Below are 6530 nucleotides of genomic sequence, written 5' to 3' on the forward strand. Positions count from 1 at the left end.
AATTTTTCAGTAGTTACAAAAAAGGATTAGTGGCCAGAATATCAAGGGGATGTTGTTTGGCACAATGAAGTTATGCGAAGAAAGAAAAAGGGTTGCCCAAACAACACCCGTATTCGAACCGAAATGGATACGACGAACAAAATGATTTGATTATGTAGTTCATGTCGTCAACCACGTCACAATCGTACTAACTGTCCTAGTTTTGGAACGAGCACAACAAGATAATTTTACATGTACCTCTTTTGTAATATATAAAAAACAAAATTTATTTTATACGATAACTTTGCGAGGAAATACCATCACAAACAAATACAACACATTCAACACACAAGTAACACATAAACAACGACACAAACAACTATAACAATTAAAATACCATTATTATAACTAAGCGATTACAACCATCAAAATAATTTTGAACATATTATGCACCATCCTGCGAACGTCTCTGTCAGTCTTAATATCCACCCATTCACACACCTCCCCATTTTGGTTGAACGTGGACTCAAGCCATTGAATCCTTCTAATCCTTTCACCATATGCAATTTCCCCTTCTAACCAACTGTCCAACGTCTGATTAAGACGTTCGAACGAATCTATATTCCAAAGTCGAATCTTTATCAGAGGTGCGATTGCTGAAAAAATTAAATCGGCATTTCTCTTGTGAATGTATTCAGACATGGTTAAAGAACAAAAAAATTGAAGGAAATTGAAGTAGAAAGAAAGAAAATGTGGTTGGAGGATAAAAGTTATGTGAAAAAATATGGAAGATACGCGAGGTATTTATAGATGAAGCATGAAATGCATGCGCCAAATGGCTAGACGCCACAAGCACATGCATCACAAGCACACGCATGCGCCAGAAGTATGAGCGCAAGACACATGCATGCGCCACCCTGACGCCTCCTTGCAAAGCCTTGGAAGCATGCGCCAAGGGAGCTAGCGTCTCCTCTTAGTGTTAAATGGTTGCACCAGTTGATCTGGCGCATCTGTTGCAAAGATGGTTATTTGTGTAATTTTTTTGACAAAATGATTATTTCGAGATTTAATTTGAAAAATATGGTTATTTTAAAAAAAAAATCACAAAATGGGCTTTAGGGGTAGGCCACCAAGACTACCGTTTAGGTCTCAAATTTTTATTTTATATTTATATAATATTAATTCATTGATTTTCTTAAAAATTGTCTTTTTTAATTATTTTATTGTCAATTAAATAATAACACATATCTAAAATATTTTATTAAATCATTTACAACGTGAATTGTTTGGTTTATTAATTTAAAAATTACACGTAAAAATAATAAATTTTTGAGTTCTTTAACATTATAAGAGAATTGTTATCTAAGTATTTTTTTTAATAGTTTTAACATTATTTTCAACTATGTTTTAAATTGGTGTTTAGATGAATTAATTTTATTATTAATTAAAAATAAAATGTTAAATGATATTAATTATAATAATTTATTGATTTTACATTTTAAAATATCTAATATATTAGTTTTATAAAATATTTTTGTTATATTAAAAATATTTAATTTTGAATTTCGTCTCGGATGTCTCGAAATGTGTTGGACCTACAATGGCACACTTACATGATATAATATAATCCATGATTTCCTTAATCATTTATTTATTTTTCATTATTTACTTCCTTCATTATGAACAGAGATGGGACCAAGTATGGTGGTAGAGGCAAGGAGTTGTAAATCGAGAAGTCAAAAATTCAAAGGAGTATGTTATAGTAAAACCAATTGTGGTATTGTAGGCCAAACATAGGGTTTTATTGGAGGAGAATGCCAAGGCTTTCGTCGCAGATGCTTTTGCACCAAACCTTGTTAAAAGTTGAAAAGATTATGATTTCATCACCCTCCTTTATCCTTTATTTACTTTTGTTTTGAATAATATGGAGGAGTGTTCTTAATTTTTATAATGGATTTCTTTATAGTAGATTTTCCTTTTTAAGAAAAAATAGCAAATAGTCATGCTGTCCCACGAGATTGTTATAAATAATGTTATTATATTTAGATTGATTGAAAAACCTAATATAAAATTTATTTAGCATAGTTAAAATAAACAACATAAAAAATATAATATTTATTATTGATAAAATAAGAGTTTAATAGTGATGTTTTGACTGTATAATTTTTTTTAAACTGGTATTCAATAGGAATATATCATTTTCCATATTATATAATTAATTTAAAATTTTCAATCTGATTTGGCATAATGCATGATCATCATTGATTCACTGATAATTCATTACCCTTTTTTTCTCATAAAATAATTAGACACTTTTAACATAATTGAATTAAATAATTATTACTATTATATTTTAGCAAATTGTTAAGATTAACTTTTATAAATTTAAAATAAATTTGATTTTCTATTCAAATACTTCGTTCAGGCCAATTTATAAACACAAACACGTGCATTTTTCTTATTACACTAAGAAAAAAATATCAACTTTATTTTATTTAACTTTTTTATTCTAAATAGATTATATTTTTTAAGATAAAGTTAAATACAAATTGCATTTAATTTAATTTTTCTCTCATCTTTCTATAAACAACAACACTCAAGATTGTTTTTATATTTTTCAATAAAACATATTTAAAAAAACCTGAAAATTAAAACTTTATTAATATTTTTCTCTCATATGATGTGATGATCAAATGAGGCAAGACATAGAATCAAAAGATGCACAAATTAGGGTTTCTTGGATCACAAGTTTCATCAAGAATCATGGCCAGTCAAATTAGGGTTTTGAGGTGCGAGGGATGTATTGAGGTGATTCAAAGGGTTGCGGCATGAACAAAGTTTGGATAATATGGGTCCTCAAAGGTATGACCAAGGCACAAAATGAATGGGAACTTGTACAAGCCCTTGAGGATCAAGAACTAGGGTTGAGGTCCTTGGGTGACCAGATGAATCTTCTCATGTCTTCAATGTGGACTCACCATCCAATTAGAGTTTTGGAGAGTGAGTGAGATGACTTGAATGATCCTCCAAGGTTAAAGGATGCTTGAGTATGAAAATTAGGATCAAGGTGACTTGGACACACCTTAACATGGTCAGAGAGGCTTGAGGATTCATAGATGAATCACATGCCTTAAGCTTGTGGATCATTGTGGGTGTAAATACACATGAGATGATGTATGAGGGATGTATCCTTATGAATCATGGTTATGGAGGGTGATATTTAGGTAGGGTAAATTTGAGGGTATGAAAATCTTCACCATAAGACTAGAGCACACCAAGTCGTCACCATCACCATATATAACGCTTCACCAATTCTCACCTAAAACCGGCTACTCGCTCACGATCATAACCATAGTACCAGAGCACACCAAATCTTTATCATCGCCATAGATAATTCTTCATTGATTCCCACCTTAAATCGTCTACTCACTCCCCATCCCATCATAGGATCAGAGCACACTAAATTTGGACTGAAGGCCATACACTATGATGCATAACTCTCAATAAAATGGTTCACCATGATGCATGACCATTTATGCATCACATCATTCATCATACATAATAATCAATCTTACGACATCAATAAATACATCATCCACAAAATATTAGCAACTCAACAAATACAAATTCATAGGCATTTATTCATGTTAATTCACCAGAACAACAATACATCATTGGATAAACACAACGGTTCGTTATCCGATCATACAAGTCATCATAAACATTGCTACAATATGATCATGATTATAACTCAATTAATTCACCAAGCACCTCCATGAGGTATCTATAAGCGTTATCTTTCCAACACCTCGAACGACGTCTCATTTGGACTTACGGAGCGAAAGTTACAACCAAAATCGTCGGGCAATACAACAGAAAATAAAGCAAGCATTCTGTCAGTTTAGAGTCGACTCCCAACACGTATGTGTCTATCCATACTGCTGATTTTTACAAAAAACTCTACTCTGTTGATTTGGAGTCGACTCCAAACACGTATGGGTTGACTCTAACTACTATTTTAGCCTAAAAACCAGTTTTTCACACCCATGGAAGATCTTTTAATGTTATGAAACTACCCAAACACTTCTTAACAGAAAACCACTTATTTCAAACATCCCTTGGGGTTGGTTGTTTTATAAGAAAAGTTTGGTTGATCTCTCCATCATATGTTGTATGTGTTAGAGTATGGATTACCACGTTGATTGTTATTAACATAGTTAATACTATCTTAGATAGACCCTCTGGAGAGAACCATTTGACAAACACTAGTGGCATGTCTGTTTATTCCGCATATATCACAGTAGAGGACAACGGGGGCAGTCGGTGCTGCATGAATAATAGGAGTATGTGCAAGTGGGTTAATTCTCAAAATTTTCTATTTTTTGGTAGAGAGCGTCTACCTTGGCATTCATATGATCAAAAGGACTTACTTCATAAATCCCACCCTCTTGAGAGGCTTTTGGAGTGATTTCACGAACGCTTCCCCATGATCGGTGGTTCTTATCCATGTCCACTATAAGGTTGTAGGCTATGTCCTACAAACTATTCATTAAGGCGCCACTGGAAGTCGCATCAAGGATCATCCTTGTGGAGTAAAGGAGACCGTTATATAATGTATGGACTATGAGACACTTCTCGAGCCCATGAAATGGGCATAACCTCAACAAATCCTTGAAACACTCTCAAGCTTCAAACAAAGATTCCCTCCACTCTTGCCTAAAGTTATTTATCTCACTCCTCACTTATGCCGTTTTACTCGGCTGAAAATACCGCACGAGAAATATAGCTTTTAGTTGAACCCAAGTTGTTATGGAGTTAGCAAGTAAGGACTGGAGCCACACTCGAGCTCTATCTCTCAAGCAGAAAGGAAATAATTTAAGTCAAATGGTGTTTTGATCCACATCGTTAGCTTTCAATGTGCCACAAAATTTGAAAAAGATCGAGAAATGCAAATTTTGATTTTGTATGGGTAATCCTTAGAATTGGTTATGTTGAACCATGCCCATAAGATAGGGCTTAATCTCGAAATTATTCACCGCAATGGAAGGATGGACGATACTACAATGTGGTTCCTCGTCCATGGGATTCGCGTAGTCGTGAAGGGGCTTTGTATATACTACTTCCTCAACCATTTATCGGTGTCTTAAAATGAGGCGTCTCTCGTGTAAGAAATGCTCGATATTGTTAATAGATTCAACAAGGTTTCCCGCACTACAAGATCTTTGCATAAACTTGCAGCGAGAAAAATGGAAAATAAAAACAGTAAAATTACTTAGTTTATACGATGATAAAACAAAATATCAATATCAAATTGATCCCAAGAAACAACATCAAAAATTTGACATGCCACATGTGTACGACAATGCGAAGTAGTAAAGAGGTTGTCGAGAGAACAATTGTTTGAATACCAATTTTAATCCTATTAGTGTAACGCTAAAACAATCAAATATTTGAGTGTTTTCAATTTAGAGAATAAAAATAACTGATTAAAACTTTATAATAACACACAAGAATTGGGGTACATAAGTTGACAAGCGTGCAATACATCATAGGGTACATGACATTTTCTCAAACATATCCAAATGATCATTCACTACTACGAATAACATATTTAAAAATAGTTTCTAAAAAAATATAACTATGGTTGAGGATCTGTGGTAAAGTAGCGTATGGTTATAAGTGGGCTACTTACAACAACGATTAAAATTGGGGAATTACGGCGGCTTCAAACGCCATAATTTACGAAAACGGCGTTATCTTAAACTATATTTTCTGCCGCAAAGAATAAAATGGCGGTTTCAAAATAACCACCATACAGAACTCCATAATATACAATATAAATTTGGCGGTTTTGTTTTGTAAATAATGGCAGTTATAGCCACCACAAATTTCACTATTATTTTTTTAGAAAGAGAATTTGGCGGCTGTAACCACCAAAATGTTTTTTTTTAAATATTGAACCCACATCACTAATCAAACATGTATCATCTTCCAATTGACATAATCAAATTCGAATTAGAGGAAACTTACAAACACAAGTGTGAACGATTTAAGATAGTAATATCTTTAAAAGCCAAAAATACTGAAAACATGCTACACAAACAAAATTCTGATTTTTTTTATTATCAAAATTACAAACTTACATGAGATGCAGAGTCAAGTCCGAACTTCAAACTTCAAACACACTTCAAACAGAAAATCAAAACTATACTATAAGTATCAAAACCAAAACCACCACAAAGTTTCCTACCAAACACATCAACCTATCATATACCCCATAAGACCGTAAAAAATGAATTGCAAATAAATAACATCTTGTAACTCCAACATTATTGTTGCGACTGCAGAAAAGGACAAAAAAAGAACATACAATGCATGGCCTTGTAATTCTCAAATGTTCTACTCCTTTATTTAAATTCGTGCAACCAATAGCTCTATCACACATGGCTTCATCTCTAATGTTTGAGCAATCTACCAAGAAATGAGCTTGCAATAGTCAACATTCTATTAAATTCAGAACTTACAATACTCTTTACCATCAACCAAAATAT

The 6530-nt window shown here is 33.0% G+C and overlaps 1 non-coding gene across 1 annotated transcript; it reads left to right on the forward strand.

The window, feature by feature from the left end:
- Nucleotides 1–4617: 4617 nt before the first annotated feature.
- On the forward strand, nt 4618–4722 carry LOC127077513 (small nucleolar RNA R71). The gene has a single exon (XR_007787312.1). It is a non-coding gene; the product is annotated as a small nucleolar RNA R71 (small nucleolar RNA).
- The last annotated feature ends 1808 nt before the right edge of the window (nt 4723–6530 follow it).

Source organism: Lathyrus oleraceus, chromosome 4 (genome assembly GCF_024323335.1).
Source record: "Lathyrus oleraceus cultivar Zhongwan6 chromosome 4, CAAS_Psat_ZW6_1.0, whole genome shotgun sequence".
Lineage (NCBI taxonomy): Eukaryota > Viridiplantae > Streptophyta > Magnoliopsida > Fabales > Fabaceae > Lathyrus > Lathyrus oleraceus.